At 50.2% G+C, this 13,029-nt stretch overlaps 1 protein-coding gene across 3 annotated transcripts in view; it reads left to right on the top strand.

Annotated features, from left to right (window-relative positions):
* LOC140426645 (pre-B-cell leukemia transcription factor 1-like) overlaps nt 1-13,029 on the top strand; it is a 697,347-nt gene that overhangs the window by 434,912 nt on the left and 249,406 nt on the right. The window lies entirely within an intron of this gene.

Genomic DNA, 13,029 nt, shown 5'->3' with positions numbered 1-13,029 from the left:
ATGGGCTGCTGTGGTCCTCCGCCATGGCCGATGCGGAGATGAACCCTCCCGCGCATGCGCTGGGATGATGCCAGCACACACTGGCGCTCCCGCGCATGCGCCAGCCGGCGGAGGCCCTTCGGCGCCGGTTGGCGTGGCGCCAAGCCCCTTCCCCGCCGGCCGGCGCGGTGCAAACCACTCCGGGGCCGGCCTAGCCCTTGAAGGTGCGAAGGATTCCACACCTTTGGGGCGGCCCGACGCCGGAGTGGTTCACGCCACTCCTTCCCACCGGAGTTGCCCGCCCCACCGATTACAGCAGAATCCCGCCCATTATCATTGTTTAAAAACCTTCATGATGTCAGGGTACTCCAAAGATCTTTACAGCCAATGAAACGCTTTTGAAGTGCAGTCGCTATTGGATTGTGGGAAACCTAACAGCCAATCTCAGCGCAGATCATCTGTTTTTGTCCAGGATGATTCTTCCCTACTCCAAAGCAGTGCTGTGGGATCTTGTACATCGGAAGAGACAGATGGAGTCTCCGTTAAACATCCCACCTGACAAACAGCACCTCGAGTGCGGAAACCATTGCATACTATCAGTCTCAGTTATGTACACAAATCTCTGGAGTGAGCCAACATCCTCCTGAGTCAAAGGGCAGAGTGCTACCATTACAGCCAAGGTTCATACTGGACCCCTGGCTTACATATCAAATTAAAAGATAAGCACACACTCATATTACTCATGTCGCACCTTTCACAACATTAGGTTGACCCAGAGCAACAATGGTTCTGACCGTAGAGTTTGGTGACAATCTTTAGTGACCATTATGTGTGTGAAATCTTGACAAGCATCCACACCCCTGAGACAGTACTGAGGCTTTGATGCAGTCACCATGGAAAGACTTCCTTCAAAGAATTGCTGGGGCTTAGTAACAGCGTGCATGTTTATAGTACCTTTAACATTAAGTGTCCCAAAAACATTTAGAGTCATAGTGTCATGGAGACCTTACAGCACAGGGAGGTCAGTCAGCCCATCAGAGAGCCCATTGGCTCTCTGTGGGGCAATCCAATCAGTCCATTTCCCACCGCTCCAGTCCCGCAGGCCCTGTAGCCATCCAAGGTTCTTTTGAAATCATTGATAGTGCCCATTTACTTTCTTTTCTTGTGGGCACTGAATTCCAGGTCATTCCCACATACTATGGAAAAACGTTCTTTCTCACATTTAGTCTATCTCTTGCCCAAAACCTGAACACAAAGATGTATAGTTATATATTATATGCGTGTGTGTATGTGCACACAGCATATGTATAGACATATATATACGTGTGCCTAATATATTAGACTCCTGCACAGAATTTGCATATTGTTTTAATCCAGTCAGAGACAGAAGAAATCTCTTCAGGTTGTAGTTAAAGAGGTTAATTTTAAATTCATAATCTCCTTTGTCCTATTTAAGGGATCAAATGATAAGAGCATAATAGAAATTTTACACTTTGAAGAAAAACTGCTTCTGCTTTGTTCTCAGTGACAATACACACACACACGCGCACACATACACACATACACACATGCACGCATGCACACACACCCATGACAGAATGGGACATTTCAATGAGATTCACCTCAATGTGTCAGGCATCTGTGTGAGTTGATGAAAAGAGATTTGTCAAGCACTTTCTTTTTGACGAATGCAATTAAAAGGCGAGCAGATGTATGGTGCCTTATCATGCTGCACAGAAATACCTCAAAGCGCTTCGCATTCCCGTGCATGACTCTGTAAGGCAGAGGTCTGTCATTTGGTGATGTGGCAGCCATTTTGTATAGAGAAAAATCCCATCAGCAGCTATGAGGCCAAAGTGCTTCTAATGGCGTTAACTGGGGGAGAAATATCGGCCACGACATGGGGATGACTCCCCACTCTTCTACTGCATTGCGAGCAGGGGGAGGAGATGAAAGCAGGGAGATGAATATTTGATAATGTTAAATAATGTACACTGACTTCCAAAAGATGTACTGATGCTCATTCAGTAATATAGTGAAGTTATTGCACACCAATGTGAAATATTAAGGAATGCATTTTGGATTGAAGGATGAAGAGAGATAATGGGGCGATCTTACAACCTTGTCGCGCCCGACTTTGGATTCTTTGAGGCAAGTAAACCTCACGAGAGGCCTCTCACGAGATTTACAATGCTCATTATGCCTCGTGAGATTTAACGCGAACTCGCGAGGCGTCACGATCTGGGTCCCGCTGTCAATGGGCGTGATCCAGATTTGTGCATTCAAGCGAGTAGTTAGTTTCACTTGAATATTTCTGCAGCGGAGATCCCTTACCTCAGAGATCGTAAGTGGATCCCGTTTAGCAGTGGTTACCACAAACGTGGACCAGGCATACCAGCACTTGGTGGTGATGGTGGTGGGGGTGTTTCCAAGGTGGTCGGGGGTCCCCATGTGGTCAGGCTCTGGGCAGGCTGGTACCCTGGTACTCCTGATGCAACCTGCCAGTGCCACCCTGGCACTGCTAAGCTCGCAGGGGCACTGCCAGGTTGCCAGGCTGGCAATACCCCAGTGACATAGAACATACAGTGCAGAAGGAGGCCATTTGGCCCATCGAGTCTGCACCAACCACTTAAGCCCTCACTTCCACCCTGTCCCTATAACCCAATAACCCCTCCTAACCTTTTTGGTCATTAAAGGCAATTTCTCATGGCCAATCCACCTAACCTACACGTCTTTGGACTGTGGGAGTAAACCGGAGCACCCGGAGGAAACCCACGCAGACATGGGGAGAACGTGCAGACTCCGCACAGACAGTGACCCAGCAGGGAATCGAACCTGGGATCCTGGCGCTGTGACACCTTGCCTGTGCCGGGGATCGGGCCTGTGGGTGCCCTACCCTAATGAGGTGGGGCGTGGGGGACTCGAAGATCCCCTAATTGGTAGGTTGGTGCATTGGGGGGTCCGGATGCAGTGGTGGGGGAGTCCAGAGATCAAATGGTGCCTAGATCTCCTCCTGCACTGGTGAGCTGAGCTCGTTAGTGCAGGAAATGAGCCTAAGTGCGGCCTCAGTGGGGCATTCCTCGCTGAGCCCCCAAAATGAAGCAGAGTACCGTTTAATAGCAGGGTCATTCTCGGCACTGTAAGCGCCAGGAAACATCCCGCTAAATGCACCCAAAACGGGACTCTATTTAATTTCCATTAAATCACGTCCAATGTATAGGAAATTAGTCAATCTTAAAGGGGCCACAGGAGCAGAGACCTGGGGCAGGAATTGACTGAAATGTGGTTGGCAGGCTGAGTCAATCAGACAGGGACCGAAATGTCAAAGTCATGATGGCGGGTTCAGAATGAAAAATTAAATTGACAGAATGATCATGCCGGTTTGGGCGTCACACGATCCTGTGGCAGGCTCCACCTACGAGCATACAAATTAGGAGCAGGAGTCGGCTATTCGGCAACTCGAACCCGCTCCGCCATTCAATAAGATCATGGTTGATCTGACTGTGGCCTTAACTCCGCATCCCCACTTACCCCCGATAACCTTTCACTGCCTTGTTAGTCAAGTATAGGGGCTGGTTTAGCACACTAGGCTAAATCGCTGGCTTTTAAAGCAGACCAAGGCAGGCCAGCAGCACAGTTCAATTCCCGTACCAGCCTCCCCGAACAGGCGCCGGAATGTGGCGACTAGGGGCTTTTCACAGTTACCTCATTTGAAGCCTACTTGTGACAATAAGCAATTTTCATTTTCAAGAATCTATCTAACTCTGCTTTAAGAATATTCTGCTTCCACTGCTCTTACTGTGATGCCTGCTTCCTGCAATGACAGCTCTGTCCTACTTGGAGATGTTCCTCATGGCCATTGGGGTAACCCCCTAGGCCATACTTGCTGGGGTCAATTGCAGAGATGAAGATGGGAGAACGCTCAATCTGGAGGTGCCCTGGGCAGCTGATACAAGTTCCTTCTCCCTCTGGGTGTGCAATGGCACTTCCCCTGTCTCCCCAAGGGGAAGGGGTACCTGGAGGATGGTCAAGGTGCCTTGTCAGCTAGCCACAGATCTATGGAGTCAAAGGCCAGAGGAACTAAGTGCAGATCAGAGCGTATATGGATTGAATGCTCAACTTGGCACTCCATGGTGGAAACCATGCGCTCACATGCATGAGACATGGCAGGCCACTGGCATGCATGGATCCCTCAAATCCCCATGCAAAGCTGTGCATAACCTCTGGCATTTCCATTACATGTGCCTCTAACACTGCTGCATTTCCAGTAGGCTTGTTACGGCTGCAACAGGGGGCCTGTCATAAACATGGTGTTCACTGGGGGCCTGGTCCCCAACAGCCCTCCGAGTGTCAGGGAGTCTCGGCTGTCACAGCCTCCCTCGGATGCTCAGACATTTCTGTGCTCATGAGGATGTTGCCCCAATTCTTAATTCAGTCCCTCTGCAAATCTAAGCTGGTGGATGGTGCGGGAGAGGCAGTTGACAGTACATCCCATCGGTCACTGTGTCACCATGCCCAGTGGTCTGAGTCCAGAGAATTTATAGAATCCCTACAGAGCAGAAAGAGTTCATTCAGCCCATCGAGTCTGCACCGGCCCTCTGAGAGAGTACCCTACTTCGGCCCAATCCCCCATCCTGCCTTCCCCATGCCCTATCTCCGTAACCCCGTGACCTAATTTGTACAACTTTGGACACTAGAGGGAAATGTATCATGGTGAATCCACCTAGCCTGCATATCTTTGGACTGTGGAAGGAAACTGGAGCACCCAGAGGAAACCCACGCAGACATGAGGAGAACATGAAAGCACCACACAGTGACCCAAGGCCAGAATCGCACCCGTGCCCTTGGCCCTGTGAGGCAGGCTCCAGTGGCTGAAGCCTGGGGTCTGCATGAGGACGACCTTGAGATAGGCGAGCACGGGCGCAAAATCACCCCCATTGTTCAGAAACACTCTCCATCTCCTGTTATTTTCTTATCTCTTTTGCCAGTTTTCTCCCTTGTAGGCCTTGATCCCTTGAAGTCATCCAACCTGCTGCAGCAAGGGAAAGCCCGTATTCATGTCCGAAGCTTGAGAGTGAGTTAATGCAGGAAAGAGCATCACAGCAGATCCAGTTTTTTCCTCACCCATTGCACAATTTCTATGAGAAAGGGTTGCAACCAGTTGCACCACTCACAGATATGCACCGGGTCACTGCTCGCTGGATGGGGGAAACTTATATCTCATGGATCTATGAGTTTTATGCACTTTCAGTTGTCACACTCACACAGAAACAGCCACTATTATGACAGGAATATATATGGGGAATTGTTTTCTGGTAACCCTACATACATTTATGCATACAAGCTACAAATTAGGGGCAGGATTAGGCCACTCGGCCCTTTCGAGCCTGCTCTGCCATTCAGTAAGGTCATGAAAGATCTGATTGTAACCTCAACCCACATTCCTGCTGACCCCCATAACCTTTCACCCCCCTCGGTAATCAAGGATCTACCTAGCTCTGCCTTACAAATATTCAGACTCTGCTTCCACTGCTTTTTGAGGAAGAGAGGTCCAAAGACTCAAGACCCTCTGAGAGAACAGAATTTTCTCCATCTCCGCCTTAAATGGGCAACACCAAACAGTGACCCCCTAGTTCTAGATTCCTCCACAAGAAAAAGGAAACATCAGGTGAAATCCTGCGGCTCGCGATGCCGCAAACACGAACCGTGATCGGGCGGAGAATCAGGCATCATGACAAAATCTAGGACCGCGCCCAGTGCCGATTTGGGAACGATGCTCCGGCCCCTCGCTGGTGGTTTGTGTGGTGATGTGCATCAATGTAAATGCATGTAGGCTAGCTAGACACTAGAGGTAGCACAAGAGACATCACACAAACACACTCAACCAATAGATCAGTGAGATAGGACATGACCAATGGACATTCACGATACACACAGAGGTGACACCACCACAAGAGGGCATTACACCAACCCATATATAAAGGACACCACACACATGATCTGCCTCTTTCCAGTGGAGACAGTCAGTGAGTAAAGACACAGGGTTGATTCAATATTACACCCACCACGTGGATTGCAGCAACTGGTTAGTCAGTCTGGGTAGCTATAGTAGGATTAGCAGTAGTGTCGAACCCGAGTAATAGAAGTATAAATAGTTTAATAAACGTGTTGAAGTTATTTCCACATCTGAACATTCCTTTGTCAAGTGCACCACAAGGAAGCCGCTTATGTTACACTTATAACATAACAAATCATGTTACCAGGACTGAACTGTTTCAATCCATATAGCTATACCTCAGCGTACAGTGACAACCAGCAATACCCAGGCAAGATGTTCGAGATTCGGGTTCCGCAGCAGCTCCAGTGCCACGGCGATCTCCGCGGAAACTGGCGGGTATTCCGGCAAATGTTTGAATTCTTCCTGGTAGCAACCGAACCAGAAGACCTGGCCGATGCTGAAAAGACAGAGCTTCTCCTCACCATCGCCGGTGCCAGAGCAGAAGAAATCTTTTAAAAATTCAAGTTCTCCAAGGGGCAAAACAGAAGCGACTTCCAGGCAGTCCTGAACAAATTCGGCAAATACTGTGAGGAAAACACATTCCAACCAGCAAGAAAAGGTAAGAGAAGCGCCAGTACTCACCTCGAGGCCGAGATCCCGGAGAAGAGAACAGTTTTGATCGGCGGCCATCTTTCTAAAGGGACTGCACTTGCGCAGTTGCGAGACGCCGCGCATGCGCAATCACGAAAACGGCCATCGGTAAAGGAACAGCGATCTGCGCATGCGCAATCGCTTCCTACGTGCTACGTCACATGCGTCATGACGTCAGAGGCCCCAGACCACGCCCATTTAAAGGGGAAACGTCCCAAATAAAAAAAAATTTTTAAAAGCCGTAAAACAACCTTCCTTCACCTGGAATGACAGCACAATGCCTCAAATTGAACCAGGAAATGAAATTAACCTCCGAAGAACCCTGCAACAAGCAGTTACCTACGCCCAAACTGATGATTCCGACCTTGAATACTTCAATACCGACCTTTACATTTTCTGGACCTCGCGAGCCCAATGCCAGCTCCGACGCAACCAGTGATGATATGGTCCTTAAAGACTACAACTCGGACGAACCTTTCACCTTAGGAGGCTACTCCAGTACCAAATCCGAACCGCAACTAGACGTGTTGCACATTGGCGACCCCCGTATTGAATCCGACGCAGACACGGATTCGTTCTTCGTATTTGAGGATCTTCAGCCCAGCAGATATGACATCCCAACGCGGGAGTGCAGGATGATGCTGCAGCCTGAAACCAAGAGACAGAGAGCGGTACAAGCCCACAGAGAGCGGTCAGCTGCCACACAGAGCGTGGTCCACGCACTGCTCAGGGTTCCCGACTCTACGAAAGAAGACATGCAAGACTCCACACCGCAGTCCTTGCATGAACAAGAAGTGACTCCAGTGTCACAGGCCTCCATAGCGAGCTTGTGGACAGACTCCACAATTGCAGAAACGCAAGACTCCAGAGCGCAGTCCTTGCACAAACAAGAAGTGACTCCAGTGTCACAAGCCTCCACAGCGAGCTCATGGACAGACTCCATGATAGAAGAAACACAAGACTCCTGAGCGCAGTACTTGCACACACAAGACGTGACTCCAATGTCACAAGCCTCCGCAGAGAGTTCGTGGACAGCCTCCATGATAGAAGCAACGCAAGACTCCGACGCGCAGTCCTTGCAGGAACAAGACAATGAGGGGCTAGCAATCTCCTCTGACCAACTAGCGGCAGATGATGCAGGTCTGCCATGCTCAAGTGAACAGCAAGAAGACTATGACAGTCTACCACGCTCCAGTGCACAGCAGGACGACCATGACGGTCTATCATGCTACAGTGAAGAACAAAGCGACAATGACAGTCCAAGCCCAAATGAAGGGCAACAGCAAGACAATGACAGTCCACCCACATTGTTTGCGCCACCAGATGAAGACTCTGACAATTTACCCAACCCAAGTGAACAACAAGCAGCTACTGAGGCTCTACCCACGGTATGTGAGACGAGTGACGACAGCATCCCACTTCCCATGCAAGATGTGCAAAGTGACAGACCTCAGCTAGCGTGTACAGAGGCACTCGACGATCACTGTGAGACCACTGGTGACTCCGGTGACACCACGATACTTCCACCCTCATTCGCTCGAACCTCACCACAAGTCAATGCATTCCTGCATGTTCCGACTCCAGGCGTGCAGCTTCAAGAAATCTCAGCTGACTCCAGTGAACCTGCTAAGGCTCCGGACGGGGAGCATCAACAAACCAACACTGACTCAGTTAAAACAGACCAGACTCCAGATGGGGAGCAACCAAACGCCGACTCTGATTCACGGAGGCCGGACTTTACTCCAGACAACCTCAGTGATAGCACGCTCAGGATGACAGCAGATGCCACAACGACAGGAGATGGATCACTTAACAATTACACTGGGTCAGTAATAACAAGCAGCGGCTACAGTCCAAGAGGAATACACCAATATTCACCACAGCTAATCCACACATTTTTTCCACACCAGCAGTGCAGCCAATGACAGCTCATGCTGGACAAACCCAGTGTTCAGGCATGCAGCAGCTCGCAGTCTATGCAGCATATTCTCAAACAGGCCAGCACTACGGATTGCCCACTAATGGAATTAAGACCGAAGGGGGACTACCGCCAGCGCAATCTGCACTACAGACTGGATGCCTTAGTTACTGCCCAGGCTTTGCTACACCCCAGCCTGGCCAGACAGCATATTCCTATCAGATGCAAGGTTCTAGGTTCACACCATCACCAGGTATTTATGCGAGCAGCAATTCTGTTTCCAATGCGACAAGTTTCAACGGTTCTCAGCGGGATCACCCTTCCTGCACACCATGTGGCCAGAACCAGTATGTACAGTCTCATCCAACTTCAACATATGACACATCTATGACCTCGAATGATACTGTTGATGGTAGCTCTTAAACGTCAACACCTTATCAGCTACAAGATGCCATTTGACAGCACCATCACAAACATTGAAAAAAGAAAGGGACTCCAAATCAGACAGCGAAGTGATTTGACCACTTCTTGGTTCCTGTGGCACAGGGACATTGATGGCGTTCATGACCAAGAGAGACATTTGACCATGATGATTGATGGTTTTTGGACTCACACAAATGATTTGGACTTACTGTTTAATCACTGTTCCCATGACTTGTATATACCTTACCTTATCTACCTGTTCTTTGTTCAATTTTCTCAAAGCGTGCGGAAAATATGTAACATATAAAAAAGGGGGATGTGGTGATGTGCATCAATGTAAATGCATGTAGGCTAGCTAGACACTAGAGGTAGCACAAGAGACACCACACACACACACACGCAACCAATAGATCAGTTAGATAGGACATGACCAATGGACATTCACAATGCACACAGAGGTGACACCACCACAAGAGGGCATTACACCAACCCATATATAAAGGACACCACACACATGATCTGCCTCTTTCCAGTGGAGACAGTCAGTGAGTCCAGACACAGGGTTGATTCAATATTACACCCACCACGTGGATTGCAGCAACTGGTTAGTCAGTCTGGGTAGCTATAGTAGGATTAGCAGTCGTGTCGAATCCGAGTAATAGAAGTGTAAATAGTTTAATAAACGTGTTGAAGTTATCTCCACATCTGAACCTTCCTTTGTCAAGTGCACCACAAGGAAGCCGCTTATATTACACCTACAACATAACAAATCAGTTTGTGCCCCACATTGGCAGCGGCATGCAAAACTGGCATTTAAATGCGATTAGCGGGTTGGACGCAGTATGCTCCGCTATTACGTGATGCTCCGCTCCTCTCAAGGCAGAGGTCTCGTGGGCATGAATTACTACAAGTATTTACAAACGTGGACTGGGCGCCATGGTTGCAGAGGGGGAGCGGGAGGCTGTAAAAACACTGAAAAACCATTGAAAATTGTCGGGCTTGCTGGGGGATAGATGCCCTGGCCGGGCCGGGAGTAGTAGCAGGTAATGACATGGTGATCGGGGAGGCCGAGCTCAGACCATTGCTGCAGTCTGTCTTTTAACACATCCCTTTGGTGCTACTTACAGGCTCCTGACTGCTCACAATGTTGAGTGCTGTCTGTGTCCTTTAAATGCTCAGAGAGCCTCTGGTCATTTGGAAGCCCGCCCAGGCCGCCCCTCTGGACACCCTCATACTGCAGCTGTATCATCAAAGGCCAAACTCAATCAGGAGCCCACTCGGTGTTGGCACTCCTCAGAAGTGCTACCCCACTGCAGAGGAAGCAGGGATCAACAGAGCTCACCCCAACCAGAGGACACCTGCACTGCAGGCCCTGGAACCCTCGCTGCCTTTCTGCCCCTCTCAGTCAGAGGACTCACCAGTGACCCCCCACCCCTCCGGATCACCAGCTAACTCCAGGTGATGACTGCCTCTGCCACTACCTCCCAGGCAGTGTTCAGGAGGGCAGGCCTGAGTCTGCGGCCGAACCTGGGGAAGAGGGTGTCCTCTGCTCCTCATTGGCATGGAGCTTTGTGTCCATCTTGGACTCCCAACCTCGGGGAGCAGGTCTTCTCTGAACCATCTTGGTGGCCGCAGTGAGTGTGGTAAGTGGAGTGCTGAACAACAGCTCCAGCTGCCAGGCTCTTTGGCACCATCCCCAGCTCCAGTGGTTGGAATTCCCACTGGGCTGGATATTACTGGGAATTCGCGTCAGCAGAGTGTTGGCCCATGAGCATGTCCTGAATTGCTCCCCGAATAGCGCCCCCAGTGGGAACACAAACCACACGCAATTCAATCCCGGTGTCAACACTTAGTCTCCCAAACGGAGAATTTCACCAAACATCTCCACATACACCATGTCAAGAACCCTCAGGATATTAAAGGTTTTGATAAAGTCGCCTCTTACTCTTCTAACTCCAGTGGACACAAACCTAACCTCTCCATCCTTTCCTCATAAGAGAACCTCCCCCTTTCCTGGTATGAATCTAGTAAATCTTCTCTGAATGGTTTCCGACTAATTTATATATTTCCTTAAATAAGGAGACTTAGGGTGCGATTTTCCCAAGAGGGAATAAAGTTCCATCGCGAGTGCGTTTAGCCGCGTGTTTCCCAGCACTCGTAGTGCCGAGGAATACAAGGCTATTCAACGCGACTCGTGTTGAATAAGGGTCCTGAACAGGGAAACGCGGCCCCGTTTTGTAAAATGGGGAGCTCCGCTGAGCGGAAATCCCCATTGTAGTGCGAGAGCAGGATGCCATTTTTAAATGCGTCCCGATCGCTGAGGCCCTCAAAAGAATCCCCAACCTCCCCCCAGCCCCACCCCCGGCAACCTTGGCCTGATCACACGTGTGTAAACAAAATGGCAATGCCCCTGGCAGTGCCACCTGCACACCTTGGCAGTGTCAGGCTGGCACCTAGATGGCACTGCCAGGGTACCCAAGCATCATCAGCAGTGTCAGGGCACCACCCTGCTCAAAGAGCATACAGCTGGGCCCCTGATCCTCTTAGAGACCCCCAGGAGTGCCATTCCATCTGGTCCCTGTTTGTGGGACCAGCATCAAACAGTGCTCACCCGAGGTCTCTGAGGTGAAGGGGTTGAATCCCAAAGCCTCAGGTACCTCGGGAATCTGCACATTAGAGTGAGGCTGTTTCGTTCTAATAGGCATATTTGACAAAAAATGCTCCCGCCCATTGTGGGTGGGATTCACATCGCAACGCAATCTCACGAGGTGTTGCGAGCTGGACAGATCCTGAGAGCGGGGTCTCCCAGCTTTCAATGGCCATGGTGCTTTTCCGGTGCAGCGTGGCCAGAGGAACGCGCCCTTAAACTGTAAATAATTTGTGCACACTATTTCATGCTTTTCTCACCATGTGCTGACTTCCTTGTCCTCATGCCAGTGTTCTTATTTTATCTGGAATTGTTTTTCTATTCTAACCTTCTCAGAGCTTTTACCACTCTACAAACAGGGTTGGGTCATCCTCCAGGGTGACCATTAGTAAAATCAGGAGAGCAGGATACCCGGATGAGCGTATTTGACATGGAATCGCAGCATCAGATAATGATTACAGCACAAAGAACGGTCCTTTGGTTTGGGGCGGACCTGGGGCCACTGCTGGTGAGGGCGTACAACGAAGCAAGGGAGAGGGGGTGCTCCCCACTATATTGTTGCAGGCTTCCATCTCCCTGATTCTAAAGAAGGTGAAGGATCCGGAGCAATGCTGGCCGTACCGCCCGATATCACTACTGAATGTAGACGCAAGCTGTTTGTGAGTGCGTTGGCCTCACGAATCAGGGACTGCGTACCGGGGGTGAAAGGTGACGATCAAACGGGTTTTGTAAAGGGGAGGCAGTTGTCGGCGAAAGTGAGGAGGCTGCTTAATGTAATCATGATGCCTTCAGAGGGGTAGGATGTGGAGGTAGTGGTGGTGGTGGACGCGGAGCAGGCATTTGATCGGGTGGAGTGGGCGTATCTGCTGGAGGTGTTGGGGCAGTTCGGGTTTCGGCAGGGGTTTGTGGATTGGGTCTGTTTATTGTATAAGGCACCGGTTGCGAGCGTGTGGATGAACCGAGTGAGTTTGGGGTACTTTGGGTTGCATGGGGGGACGAGGCAGGGGTGCCCGCTCTCCCCGTTGCTCTTTGCCTTGAGGGTCTGGAGAGGGATTGAGTGGGCTTGCGTTGAGCACAGGGTCACATTGTATGCGGACGACCGTCTGCTGTGTATTTCAGACCCGTTGGGCAGTATTCAAGGCATCATGGGGATTTTGCAGGGAATTGGCCGGTTGTCAGGAGATAAGTTGGATATGGGAAGAGCGAGGTGTTCCCGATTGAGACTTAAGGGCAGGAAAGGAGACTCGGGGAGTTGCCGTTTAGGATGCTAGGGGTGAATTTTAGATATTTGGGTATCCAGGTGACACAGGACTGGGCACAGCTGCACAAGCGGAACCAGGCACGGTTGGTGGAGCAGATGAGGGTGGACTTGAAGAGGTGGGATGTGCTGCCGCTGTTGCTGGCAGGGCGGGT

Source organism: Scyliorhinus torazame, chromosome 7 (assembly GCF_047496885.1).
Source record: "Scyliorhinus torazame isolate Kashiwa2021f chromosome 7, sScyTor2.1, whole genome shotgun sequence".
Classification (NCBI taxonomy): domain Eukaryota; kingdom Metazoa; phylum Chordata; class Chondrichthyes; order Carcharhiniformes; family Scyliorhinidae; genus Scyliorhinus; species Scyliorhinus torazame.
The sequence above is the reverse complement of the archived record's forward strand: the minus strand, read 5'-3'. Positions and strand labels throughout refer to the sequence as shown.